The sequence below is a fragment of the Giraffa tippelskirchi genome, chromosome 7, assembly GCF_054371585.1.
Source record: "Giraffa tippelskirchi isolate mGirTip1 chromosome 7, T2T-mGirTip1v1.2.pri, whole genome shotgun sequence".
NCBI classification, from domain to species: domain Eukaryota; kingdom Metazoa; phylum Chordata; class Mammalia; order Artiodactyla; family Giraffidae; genus Giraffa; species Giraffa tippelskirchi.
The window spans coordinates 84,887,678-84,902,254 of NC_137281.1; the positions used below are offsets into that span (position 1 = coordinate 84,887,678).

Genomic DNA, 14,577 nt, shown 5'->3' on the forward strand with positions numbered 1-14,577 from the left:
GAAGTCCCATGTTAGGGCTGTTTGAATTCTAAAGTTTCCTGGTATTGAAGAGACCCAGGATGATATTAGCACAGACAGTGTTCTTCAGACTCAGTTTGGCTGACCCGTTAACAGGGGACCATTGCTTCCTATTGTGTATGGTGGCGTGAGAACCCTGTAGGCTTCCTAGCTGGGGAAAGATGCCCAGTTTTGGGAGCGCAGAAACAGAGGGAGGTGGAAGGGTGCTGGTGGTTTGCTGGGCCCTGGGGTGACCCTGGCCCTCCTGGCTTGGAATGCCATTGTTTAAAGAGTTGCAGCCAGAGATAGGGGTGGGGATGAAGGAGAGCAGCCAAGAGACATTGAAGTCGCAAGCTGTAGGAAACGAAGCTGGGTGAGGCAGAGAGGAACTATTGCTAAACCAAAATATTTGACTAGATTTCATTTTTTTCCTTCAGTTCAAATTCTTTGCTTGAAAGTTTAGCTTTGAAGTTGTTTCTTTTCTTCTTTTCTTATTGTTCCAACAATATTGTTCTTTTAATCTTGTTTTTTTGGGTGGAACGTAGACTATTTAGATTATTTCTAAATCATAGCATCAAATTTCTCAAATTCCTGGGGATGCTTTCAGTCATAGGCCTTCTTTGGTGCAACCCAGAATCTTCTGTCCCAAACAGGCAAGAATGTGTAAAAGCAACCTGGCTAAAAATGACAGTGGATCTTTAGTGTCTGTGTGCTATCTCATTTCAGTTGTGTCCAACTCTTTGCAACCTCATGGACTGTAGCCCGCCAGGCTCCTCTGTTCATGGGATTCTCCAGGCAAGAATACTGGAGTGGGTTGCCATTTCCTTCTCCGGGGGATCTTTCCCACCCAGGGATCAAACCCGTGTCTCTTAAGTCTCCTGCACTGGTAGGCAGATTCTTTACCACTAGTGTCACCAGTGTCTTATATTTTGCACATTTTCAGAGTTGTTAAATCCATTATATGTACTTATAATTGATGCAGTTCTTTCTGTTTTCATATAGAATACTTATGCTAATTCTTCATATAGGCAACACACACTATAAAGAACATAGTAACAGATGTCATTAGAAGGATAATAAGATTTGTAGAGACAAAGTTTTCCGCCAAATATTCTTATAAGAGAACACAACCGGGACTTCCCTGGCAGTCCAGTGATTAAGACTCTGAATTTCCAGTGCAGGGGGCTTGGGTTCAAAGAGAAAGAGAGAGAGAGAATACAACCTTTTTATTTCACTTGGATAAACAAGATGAGACGCTCCCTAGTCAAATCACTGAGCTTCGATGGATTCATTTCTCTTGTATACTCCCCTCCTCCTTCCAGGTCACTGGGGGTTTTAACAAGCTCAACACTCCAGATGAGAGAAAACTCTTCCATCAGGGGCCTCCTGAGGTGAGGAGAGGGGGAGCAGATCCCACCACCCAACCCCCAAGCACAACTTCTGAGCCCCAGGGGTTGTGCAGTGCATCTCATCAGGATAATGCCTGTGTCAGCCGCAAAGGAAGTGAGTTCAAGCACCCTCCTGAATAGCTTTTCATTTCTCCTTCATACATTTAGCAAGTGCCCGATGCAAGCCAGATCATGTGCTGAGCCCCAGGATCGTCCAGATGAATAAGCCATGATTCATGGTGCTCCCAGGGGAGACAGACATGCTCATTGGTACAGACTAAGTTTAAGAAGGATGGCCACACAGAGACCTAGGAAGGGCTGTATCAGAGGATAAGAGTCACCAGGGGAAGCTGTGGTTCTCAGAGCCATTCACTTTCAGCTTAGACCTTGGAGGACTGGTAAGTGTTGATCATGTGGTCTCCTTTCAGGCCAGGGGAGCAAGAACAAAAATCAAGGGCAGAGGGACTTCCCAGGAGGTCCAGTGGTTAAGAATCCAAGCTTCCACTTGGATCCCCCCCCCAACTGTGGGAGACATGGGTTCCATTCCTGGTTGAGGAACTAAGATCCTACGTGCCATTTGGTGCAGCCAAAAAAAAAAAAAAAAAAAAAACCATTAAATTAAATTCTAAAAAGCCATTTTTAAAAAATTAAGGGCAGAAAGTATTCAACTCATGATATGTTTGGAAAATGCCAGTTTGGCTGGCTTGGCTACATCAGGAGGCTGGAGAGGTTAGCCAGGTTATATTCCAAAGCCAAGAGTTTGATCTGGAGGCACTAATGGGAACTGAGGGGAGACGGACCCCAGGATATATAGATGATATCAAGTATAAACATGCCAGAGGATTCCTTGGGAAGACCAGGATCTGACTGACGTTTGGGGAGAAGGATCACTGTCTTGTTGAATCCATTTCCATCCGGCACTATAGCTCTCCTCCTCCTCTCCCCCAGGCTTTGTGCTGGAGTCTTCCATGCACAGCCAAAGGCTCAGGGCTGTGAACAGTAACTAAGAGAAATTTTTGAGGCAGAAGCCAGCAGACCTCACAGGTTTGCATCTGAGAGAACCCCACTGTGTGCTCGGAGGAGCTTTGCCACCAAGCCTTCTCTGTAATCTGCATCATTGCTAACTGAGTTGCTGATATTCTTCAAGATGGCAGATGCCCCAGGCTAATGCTAGTAACAGTATTTCCATTATTAAGCTCACAGGTGGGAGAACAAATCTCCTTCATAAATTCTTAATTTAGTACCATGGCACAATAAATTAGTTCTATTGAATGCAGCTTTTCACTCTCAATCCCTCCCAGCCACAGAATATATGCAGAATCCAGAGAAACCATAGTATTCTGAATATGCTTCTGAAAGAACCATTTATTTTTCTAATATCTAGAATGAGAACAGGGCTTAGGCAACTTCCACAGTGTGTGTGTAGCTGTGCCAGGTTCAGGAACAGCCCTGGGTTCAATCCCACCCCATCTCTGACAAACCAGATAACCTCAAGACAATTATCTCACAAGACTGCTTAGTGCTTAAAGAGATGTAATAAATAACATTCTTTCAAATAAATGGACACTAAGGAGGGAAAAGGGGGAGAGTTGAATTGGAAGATAGCGATTGACATATATAAACTACTATGTATTAATATAAAATAGATAACTAATGAGAACCTGAGAACTTTTCATTGGAAAAGACCCTGATGCTGGAAAAGAATGAGGGCAGAAGGAGAAGGGAGGCGACAGAGGATGAGATAGTTGGAAGGCATTACTGACTCAATGGACATGAACTTGGGCAAACTCCGAGAGATGGTGGAAACCTGGCGTGCTCTAGTCCACGGAGTTGCAATGAATCAGACACGACTTAGCAACTGAACAACAACTGAGAACCTATGTTTTAGCACAGGAAACTCTACTCAATGCTCTGTAGTGACCTAAACAGGCAGAAAATCCAAAAAAGAGAGGATATATGTGTCTTTATAGCTGATTCACTTTGCTGTACAGCAGGAACTAACACAACCCATTGAAAACAACTATACTTCCAATAAAAATTAATTTTTTTTAAAAAAGAACATTCCTTCAGTTTCTCTGAAGTTTTTTTTTTTTTTAAAGATTGATGAAGCTGTGTGTCACCAATGTTAGGAGCAACCCAGGGGAAGTTTTACCCCCTTCATGACTCCCTTTTTAACTACTCATACTTGCTCTGACTTGTTTATTTTCCTTGAATCCCACTTGCACTCACAGTCAATATTTACAGTTGGGACCCATTGAAAAGCCTTAGTCAAACCCTCAGTGATGTTGGGTACAAGTATTTATTTCATGTGGTTTAGTTTTGTCTCCTAAACTAAATGGTAAACCTTTGAGATCAGGGGCCATGTGTTATATTTCTTTGAATCCAGCCCTCTGACTCTGGCATGGTGCAATGCTGGTTACATGGTATGTACAAGTTAAATAGTTGATTGATGGATTTGTTGTGGTTTTTTCCATCCAAGTGGAAATATGGATGTTTGTCCCCTGAGGAGGATCCAAGTCCTCTGAGCTGATGTCATACACGGAGCTCACTTTCCATCGGCCTATTTCTTCACATGGTCACATCCTCCCCGGACACAGACTGAGCCCCTGATATGTCAGATCCTTTCCATGCACTAGAATGTCTTCTCTTAGGCACCAAACTCTGAGGCTCAGACTTATGTGAGCTATTCACTGTTCTGACCAGACCATGGTCACCTGGAGGTCATGGAAACGCCGTGGAGTACCTCAAGGGTGGAAAGGACTTAAAAGCAGGAACACTGCCCAGTTGTAATGCAGGGTAATTAGACTCCATCAATCCAGTGGCATGCACTGGGCTCCCCCCCACCCCCACCCTGCAAGGTCCCGCTTCATTTGTTTCGTAAAACCTGATGAAGAGCATTTTTTTTTTAAAGTAAGAACTCTTCCATTCTGTACTCAGCCGCCATGGGGCTGCTGGCTGCTGGCCCTGAGGAATGTATGTGCACTCAAGGGCAAATGTCATCTCCCTGCATTGTGTGCAGAGCTTGCTTTGTGCCTAAAGACAGGGAGCTGCATAAAGCCCCAACGTCTTCTCCACAACGCACCCCAGTCTGTGGAGTGCCTTTTCAGCGGCAGAGCCACACAACTCGCTGAGATGCACTTTGACTCTCTGTCTTCCTGTAAGCTCTCACATCTCAGATTCTGAGACATTCATGCTAGGTTAGTGTCATCTTTCTGTTCTGACTCCATCTGGTAAAAGCCTATTTAATTTTCCTTCCAACATGACTGATATGAGCAGCAAAAATTTTTTTTTTTTCTTTAAAGACTGAAATAGCGATTAAGATTTAATAGCAGTGTGACCTTGGGAAAATACCACTAATTAGCTACAGTCAGTTCTGTGGATTCAAGAGTATTGTGTGCAAGACTGCCACTCACACAGAAAATTTCTGTCTAGATTTCCAAGCTTTGCCCTTTTCCTGGAATGCCTGCCTCTCAGTCTTCCAATGGTCAAGTCACTTCATCCCTGCCCTAGCTCAGATATCACCTCCTCCAGGAAGCCTTCTCTGGTTTTACTCTTCTTCTGAATTCCCATAAAGGCTTTGTTTCCTCTTGAAACTCTTTTCATTTCTTTCCTTTGTCTTGTCTTGATAAGTGTCTATGTTACTTGTATTCTTCTCCAAGAACCTTGACGAAAGAATCTGTGTCTTCTTAATCATTATTCTTTCCATAATACCAATATTATGACACTTTCTAAATATTTGGTGTGTGGGCATAGGAAAGGAGTTATTGGAAATTATTTGAATGAATTGTACTCAACCATTTTTTTGTTTTGTGGGATTTTTTTTACAGTTTTACTGAGATATAATTGACATATAATATTGTATTAGTTGAACTGTATACAGCATAAAGATTTGATATATGTGTGTATTACAAAATTATTACCATAGTAAGTTTAGTTAACATCCATCACCTCACATAGCAACTTTTAAGTATTCAGTACAGTATCGTTAACTACATGACTTCCCCAGGACTTATTTGTCTTATAATTGGAAGTTTGTACCCATACTCAACTATTTTTAATGACCTCTACAATCAGTTCTGAAGTATATTTTCTGATGATGATGATAATAATAACTTAAATAGTAAGAATGAGCCTCATTCATCAAACAGTTCCTACTTTCTACAGAGTAGCAGCACTTTACATTACCATCTTCAGTAATGAGAAAATGTGGTTTTAGAGAGAGTAAATAACTTGCCCAACAACCACAACGAATAAATGATAGAAGTGAGATTTGAGCCCAGCTCCAATTGACAACAGAGTGAGAGCCATGAACAGTTGTATTATCCTAAAATTATCATTAAAGAGTGATTTCTGCTGTACATAAGAGCAGTCTCTTTCCCTTTAGAACTCATGAGTTTGTGAAATCAGCCTAGAATGAAAGCATTTCACAGCTAGAAAGAGCATTACAGGTCATCTACACTTACCCTAACTCCAGCGACTGCCCCCCTGGTCTCCATGATGCTTCTAGAACAAGGGAATGGAAAACTGGGTGAGCATTCCCAGGCGGCCAGACTTTGGGAGGCATTGTCATGGGCCTGCCAAGCCTCTTTTCATGTTGGCTACTTTATAAATGGCTATAATTGCACCAGGCTTTGGTGGAAGACTTTGAGCCTAATAAAAATGTCAAACTCATTAAGAAGGTTTCCAAGACTAAATAAACTCTGAAGAGGCTGTAATCTTTGATGGCTCTAAATTTGCAAATCACAAGAATGTGGAAAAATATAACTGCCAGGTACAGAGCTACTGAAATGTCACTATTTATTGCTTCAATGTCATCTTGTAATGGAGGTTTGGTGGCAAGATCAGAAATCTCTCCTGAAAACATTGTAACACTCTTTATTATAACAAGGCAGCTGTGTGTGTGAGCTGTCCTGTATGTGTCACAAAGCAAAATCTAGAATAAACACAAATTTGATTAGCCTGGAGTCATAGCCAAAATATCAGTATGTTGGAATGTTTAAAGTCAGGGTGAATGGCATTTTTTCTGTCTTCTGGGTAGCTTAGGAAAACCATAGGAAAAACAGAAGTTATGCTGGAGAGAGTTTCACATGTAGGAGGTGGAATTTCAACTGAATCTTAAATGTTGGGTTTGGAGAAGCAGTGTTCTAGGAGACAGAGCTGAGAGACAAGAGCAGAGAGTATAATGTGGGGATGTTGATAAAGATGATGGGGTGCCTGGAGCTAAGGGTTTTATACTCAGGAATCTGAAGCTTTTAGTGATATTAACGTCCTCTTAGATGCCAAACACTGAGCGAGAGGCTTAGCAAAAATTGCCTCTAGCCTCACATTAGTCCTATAAGGTCAGTGTTATATTCGGCTTGTGCTCAGTCGCTTTGTCATGTCCAATTCTTTGCATCCCCATAGACTGTAGCTTGTCAGGCTCCTCTGTCCATGAGGTTCTCCAGGCAAGAATACTGGAGTGGGTAACCACTTACTACTCCAGGGGATCTTCTCAACCCAGGGATTGGACCAGTGTCTCTTACATCTCCTGCATTGGCAGGTGGATTTTTTACCACTGAGCCACCTGGGAAGCCCTACATTCAGTTTAGAGTTAATTAAAACTGAGATTCATGCAAATCCATAGAGGACAGAAAGAAGATTGATGGTTGCCAGGAGCTGAGAGGGAAAAATAGGAAGTGATTGCTAATGGGTATGGGGTTGCTTTGGGGGGTGATGAATGTTCTAGAATTGGATCAATGTAATGTTTATACAACTTTGTGAATATACTACTGAGTTATATACTTTAAAAGGGTGAAATATATGGCATATGAATTATATATCAAGAAACAGTAATGATGGGGGGGCTGGAGACAGAGGAACAAAGAGATCAAATGACTTTCCCAGGGTCACAAAGTTTATGGTCATTTGGCAAACTGGGATTTGAACTCAACACTTCCCAGTGTTGAAGCTTGTGATCTTCCCCCTAGACTATGCTGTCTTTTGTTCTTTCAGGATCTGTGAAGACTTAGCCATGAGGTTGATTATAGGTTTTTTTTTAATTTTTTAAAATTTGTCTACACCAGGTCTTAGTTGCAGCATATGAGATCTTCCTTACCAGCATATGGGCTCATAGTTGCAGCATGCGGAATCTAGTTCCCTAACCAGGGCTCAAACCCAGGCTCCCTGCATTGGGTGCACAGAGTCTTAACCACTGGACCACCAGGAAAGTCCCTGGTCTCAGACATTTGGTCAATGAGTAAAATGTATTTTTACAAATGTAATGATGCTGACAGATACAATGTAGAACCTCGTGGGTGGTGAGACACATAGTAAGGTTTCCAGCAGGAAGTAACACACAAGCTATTGCCTTTGAAGAGCAAGACCAGTTCTGGCCTCCACCTGAGGTCAGGAGATGCTGTGGTGCTGGCTCCCAGTGCTCACTGACCAACTGAGCCTCGTGATGGAATATTTTTGGTACACACGGTGGGCTATGACAGGTAGAGTCTGCAGGAGGGGATCATATTATGAAAGATTTGAAAAGCCCTCCCCTCTGGTGGAGAGTGAAAAAGTTGGCTTAAAGCTCAACGTTCAGAAAACTAAGATCATGGCATCTGGTCCCATCACTCCATGGGAAATAGATGGGGAAACAGTGGAAACAGTGTCAGACTTTATTTTTGGGGGCTCCAAAATCACTGCTGATGATGATTGCAGCCATGAAATTAAAAGATGCTTACTCCTTGGAAGGAAGGTTATGACCAACCTAGATAGCATATTTAAAAGCAGAGACATTAGTTTGCCAACAAAGGTTCATCTAGTCAAGGCTATAGTTTTTCCAGTGGTCATGTATGGATGTGAGAGTTGGATGGTAAAGAAAGCTGAGCGCCGAAGAATTGATGCTTTTGAACTGTGGTGTTGGAGAAGACTCTTGAGAGTCCCTTGGACTGCAAGGAGATCCAACCAGTCCATCCTAAAGGAGATCAGTCCTGGGTGTTCATTGGAAGGACTGATGTTGAAGCTGAAACTCCAATACTTTGGCCACCTCATGCAAAGAGTTGACTCATTGGGAAAGACCCTAATGCTGGGAAGGATTGGGGGCAGGAGGAGAAGGGGATGATAGAGGATGAGATGGTTGGATGGCATCACCGACTCGATGGACATGGGTTTGGGTAGACTCCGGGAGTTGGTGATGGACAGGGAGGCCTGGAGTGCTGCGATTCATGGGGTCGCAAAGAGTCGGACACGACTGAGCCACTGAACTGAACTGAACTGGTGGGGAAAGTTTAATTCGGGATAGTGGGCAGTGGTATGTTAGGGAAATTATTGTTGTTGGAAGGTTCTTCTGGCAGTGTGGGAAGGGTGGGTTAGTGTGAAGATGGAATGAGCCAGGGAGGCCAGCTATAATCATCCAGGCATGAGTTGAGGAGAGTTTAGTTCAAGGTTTTTGTAGTAGAAACAGAGAGGAGGAATGATTTAGGGTGAGATTTAGAAAAAATAAATAATAGCCTCAGCCACAGATGGAGAGGAAACAGATACAGTTATAGAACTAGCCTACATTTCTCTTCTTTTTAACTCTAGGTTTTATAGTCTGGAAGACTAACCACTTGAAGTTACTAGGGATAGGCATGAAATAGAAAGGGGGCTTAGTTTGAGGAGAAAAGAATGATGCAAGTTTACAGCCTAATGAGTCTGAAGTAATGATACTGGAACACTGGCACAAGAGTTGTGCTAATTCCTTGCTCAGTCGCTCATCCTAGACAGATACAGCATTTTCATCCTTTTTTTTTTTTTTTTTTTGGCTGTGTCGGGTCTTAGTTGTAGCAGGTAGACTTCTCTATAGCTTTGGTACTTGGGCTTAGTAGTACTCAGGCATGATGCAGGCTTAGTCACTCTGCAGAATGTGGGATCTTGGTTCCCTGACCAGAGGTCGAACTCAAGTCACCTACATTAGAAGGCATGTTGTTGACCACCAGGGAAGTCTCCTGCAACCCTTCTATTCTTTGCACTTCAGGAAAGTGTGGTCTGATTGATATGCCAGTGAGAAATATGTATGAGTAATGATACCTGGCAATCCAGTGCATTTTTGTAACACTTTGTAATTTACAGATTATTTTGGCCTCTTTTTCTCTACTTATTATGACACAGTTTTATTATAATCCTTCCACAATGGTGAATTTGCCTGCACAAAACTATAGTTGGATTTAGTGTGGCATTCCATTCAGTAATTTGAGTGACATAGGGAGTTCAAGAGGAAGAATCAGAAAGACCCTGAATATTTGGATGGAAGACAAGACACTCCAATCAGTGCCTGGCAAAATGTGTGTTATCTACATCAAATGAACAAATATCCCATTCAAATTTAGGGGGGCGGCTCCAGAAAAGTTTGGACTGTAAAGAAGGCTGAGCACTGAAGAATTGATGCTTTCAAACTGTGGTGCTAGAGAAGACTCTTGAGAGTCCCTTGGACTGCAAGATCAAACCAGTCAATCCTGAAGGAAATCAGTCCTGAATATTCATTGGAATGACTGATGCTGAAGCTGAAGCTCCAATTCTTCAGCCACTTGATTTGAAGAGCCAATATTAGAAAAGACCCTGATGCTGGGAAAGATCGAAGGCAAAAGGAGAAAGGGACAGCAGAGGATGAGATGATTAGATAGCATCACTGACTCAACGGACATGAATTTGAGCAAACTTTCGGGAGATAGTGAAGGACAAGGGAGCCCAGCATGCTGCAGTCCATGAAGTTGCAAAGACTTGGACATGACTTAGCAACTGAACAACAACAATAAGAAAAGTTATGCAAGCAAGCGCTGGGAAAATGTATGTGTATTAATCAGTGTCAGTTACTTACTGTTTTGGGTATATAAAATGTCCACTGTAATAGAAGACAGTGGGATGGTATCTTTAGGTGTTGAAAGGAAAAAAAAAAAAAACCTGTCAGCCTAGGATTCTACATTTAGTGACAGTATTCTTTAGAAATGATGGCAGAAGAAATGCTATGGAAAAAAAGAAAGCAAGAAATGTCAGTAGGAAATACAGGGATGGGAGTCTCAGTTTTAAGTAGAATGATCAAGGAGGACATTTCTGGGAAGATGACAGTTGTTCAGAGACCAGAAAGTGAGAAGGTGAGCCATGTGAACAAATGGGAGAAGAGATTTTAACAAGCAGAAGGGCCCTGAGAAGGGTACATGTTTAAGAAACAGCATGAAGACCAGTGTGGCTGGAACAGAAGGATTAAGGAAGAGAAAAGAAGGTGATGACACCACACAGTTGACAGGGCACTAGACTGTGTAGAGGATTATGGGAAAATAAATATATATCTTGTAGGCCTGGAATAATTCAAATAAAAACTTGTCAATCTCATATTATTTATTTTAAAAATGTCCTGATTTGGATGAGAAACATTATAGTAACCCTAAGTATGTGGTTCAGATGGTAAAGAATCTGCCTGCAATGCAGGAGACCTGGGTTCGATCCCTGGGTTGGGAAGATCCCCTGGAGGAGAGCATGGCAACCCACTCCAGTATTCTTGCCTGGAGAATCCCCTGGATAGAGGAACCTGGCGGGCTACAGTCCATGGGTCACAAAGAGTCAGATACATCTGAGCGACTAAGCACACACACAACCCTAAGTATAGATCATTGAAAGATTTGGGTCTTTATGCATATTGGAGTGTCGTACTGAATGAAGTAAGTCAGACAGACAGGGAGAAATATCATATGACACTCCTTATATGTGGAATCTAAAAAGAAATTATGCAAACGAACTTACTTACAAAACAGAAACTGACTCATAGACTTCAAGAATAAGCTTATGGTTGCTGGAGGGAAGGATGGGGGTAAGGAATAATTAGACTGGGGATGGACATGTACACAGTCCTATATTTAAAATGAATAACCAACAAGGACCTACTGTATAGCACATGGAACTCTGCTCAGTGTTATGTGGCAACCTGGATGGGAGGAGAGTTTGGGGAAGAATGGATACATGTATATGTATGGCTGAGTCCATGAATGGATACATGTATATGTATGGCTGAGTCCCTTGTTGTTCACCTGAAGCTATCACAGCATTGTTTGTTAATTGGCTTATTGTTGTTGTTGTTTAGTCACTAAGTCATGCCTGACTCTTTGCAACCCTGGGGACTGTAGCCCACCAGGCTCCTCTGTCCATGGTATTCTCTAGGCAAGAATACTGGAGTGGGTTGCCATTTCCCACCCCAATACAAAATTAAAAGTTTAAAAAAAATAAGGATTTGGGCCTTTGTATATATTGAAATTGGAACCTCTGGAAGTTTAGACTAGTGATCTGGCTCTAACATGAATGTTGGACTATCATGTGGAGAGTAGATGCTAAGTGGAGAGTAGATGCTAAGTGCGCAAAACTGAAAAGAGGATGCCAATTCATTAACTATTGAACCAACCCAGGTGAGAGGTGAGGATGTCTTGGGTCACAAGGCAGTGGAGGTGTTAAGAGGTGTCTGGATCCTGGAAGTATTTTGAAGGGGAAGTGACATACTGGGTGCAGGATGTGAGAGGAAATGGTGAGTAGAGGGTGACATCAAAGATTCTGGTCTACACCATGGGAAGGATGGAGTAGCCCACAGCTGAGATGCAGAACAGATTTAGGAGAGAAGATCAGGAACTAGAGTTTGGATTGTGAAGTTTGTGGTGCCTTTTGGACAGTTAGGTAGAGATGTTCAAGGCATGAGTATAGAAGTCAGGGGTTTGGGGAGACCTTCAGAATGGAATGTAAATGTGGCATTTAATGCCAAGAGACTGGATGATCTCAGCAAGTATAGAAGAGAGAAGATGGTCAAAGAACTGAGCCCTGGGATGCGGATGTTTAAAGCCTGTGAAATGTGGAGGACAGGAAATAAGATGGAAAAGTAACAACCAGGGAGTTCAGAATAAAATTAGGAGACAGTGCATTGCCAGAAGCCAACTGAGGCCAGTATTCCAAGGAGGAATAAGTAATCAGCTGGGACAGATGTTCCTGTTAGGTCCGGTAAGATGAGGACTCAGAATGAGTCATTGGATTTAGCATCCAGACAGTCAGTGGTGACCTTGACAGTGGAAATGTCATTACCTAGTGAGGACAGAAGCCTGACTGAAGCAAGTTCAAGAGAAAATGCTGCCTCTATTTTTGTTGGGGTTTTTGGCTTCATTTTTGTTTTTGTCTTCTCCCCACTTTCAAACACTCTACTTGGCTAGCCCTTGTGAAAAGCGAAAGGTAAAGGACATTTCTCCAAGAAATGTCTCTTTTATTATACTTTGCGCAGTAGGCTGGGCAGAGAGAGCACAGAAGCTGTAGGGTTTTCTGTTGCCTTCATCTGACTCCTTTTGAGGCTGGGGGCATTTGACAGGAGCACAATAACTTATTTTATATTCCTTGTCACTTAAGCTCCTGCAGCAAAGCGAATGCAATTTGGGAGCAGCAAACTCCAGCAAGGAGACAGAGTCAACAGCTCAAAGGAACAAGACCTCCCAGAAATAACATATTTCTAGGAGCAGTTGTAATATGATTGTCCTTAAAATTAGGAGATGAAATCTGAAAACCTTTCGGAGGGAAAAGAAGGCAGGACTGGATGACAGCTTAGCTTTGGGGAATGAATTAGGGGAGAAGAAAAGAATTCATCAAAGCTTTGGGGTGAGCCAAAAACTTAGCAGTACTCAGCAGAAATGCTTGGGTAGGAAAAGAGGGGCTGGCTAGGGACAATGTGGTACGTTCAATTTGAGACCTTTTCAGGAGATACAAATGGAGATGGTCTATCACTGGCTAGAAACCAATACCAGTAAGTTGCTGCTGCTGCTAAGTCGCTTCAGTCGTGTCCGACTCTGTGCGACCCCATAGACGGCAGCCCACCAGGCTCCCCCGTCCCTGGGATTCTCCAGGCAAGAACACTGGAGTGGGTTGCCATTTCCTTCTCCAATGCACGAAAGTGAAAAGTGAAAGTGAAATCGCTCAGTCGTGTCCAACTCTTAGCGACCCCATGGCCTGCAGCCTACCAGGCTCCTCTGTCCATGGGATTTTGACCCTACTCACACATTAATTCAATTGTTCATTGTTGTATTTATTCAGGTATGGAATTATTCATGGAATATGTGATCATATTGTCAAATATACAAACACACAAAGAAAATGACAGAAATCTAGAATAGAAACAACCCAAAATAGAAATGATCTTCATGTACCTGTCTATATGTTCATATCTAAACTAGTAAGTTAGTGTGGCTAAATGTGGCTCTGGGGGATCTGAATGGGAAGTAGCAGAGGAAGTCCTGTTTCATAGAAGACATGGGATTTAGCAGCCATTCCAAGAGTTGGAGAAAGGCAGCTTGACCCATCTTGGGAAGAAGTGGTAATCAGGGAGGTCACATGCAGACGGTCCAGCTTGCAAGACAGCTTAAAGGTGAGAAAGGATGGCATCTCTACATTTGTAAATGACAAGGACCTTGAGAGGTGACTGCTGTGAGTTAAGGTGTTAGAATGAGTCTCTCACTAGGTTGAGAAACCTAGACAGCGTATTAAAAAGCAGAGACATCACTTTGCCTACAAAGGTCCAAATAGTCAAAGCTATGGTTTTTCCAGTAGTCATGTACGGATGAGAAAGTTGGACCATAAAGAAGCCTGAGCACCAAAGAATTAATCCTATTGAATTGTGGTGCTTGAGAGGACTCTTGAGAATCCCTTGGACAGCAAGGAGATCAAACCAGTCAACCTAAAGGAAATCAACCCTGAATATTCGTTGGAAGAACTGAAACTGAAGCTCCAATTTTTTAACCACTTGATGGAAGTGGCTTTAGCCAACTCATTGGAAGAGACCCTGATGCTGGGAAAGATTGAAGGCAGGAGGAGAGGGGGGCAACAGAGGATGAGATGGTTGGATAGCATCACCAACTCAACAGACATGAGTTTGAGCAAGCTCTGGGAGTTGGTGAAGGACAGGGAAGCCTGGGGTGCTGCAGTCCATGGGGTCGCAAAGAGTCAGACACAACTTAATGGCTGAACAACAAACAACTTCTATACTCACTGACTCACTGCTAAGAAGCAGACATCATGCCCAGCACTGAAAATTCAGAGGTGATCGAGGTAAGGTGACTGCGCTTGCTATAGTGGCCCTCACTGTTGTGGTGAAAGAGCACTGTGTACTCAACACAGCACAAAGTGTGAGTTGTACTTGAGGAATAAGGAGGTAGAACCTTACCCACCCTGA

The 14,577-nt window shown here is 42.7% G+C and overlaps 1 protein-coding gene across 5 annotated transcripts in view; it reads left to right on the plus strand.

Annotated features, from left to right (window-relative positions):
* The window catches only part of THSD4 (thrombospondin type 1 domain containing 4), a 635,320-nt gene that overhangs the window by 459,853 nt on the left and 160,890 nt on the right, over positions 1 to 14,577 (plus strand). Inside the window, exon 1 of one of the 5 annotated variants that reach the window (XM_081506219.1) lies at positions 1,707 to 1,783. The exons of the other annotated variants lie outside the window; for them this stretch is intronic. The gene's annotated coding sequence lies outside the window, so the exon portion shown is untranslated. Of the gene's footprint in view, positions 1 to 1,706; positions 1,784 to 14,577 lie in introns of those variants that run through there. 5 annotated transcript variants of the gene reach the window in all.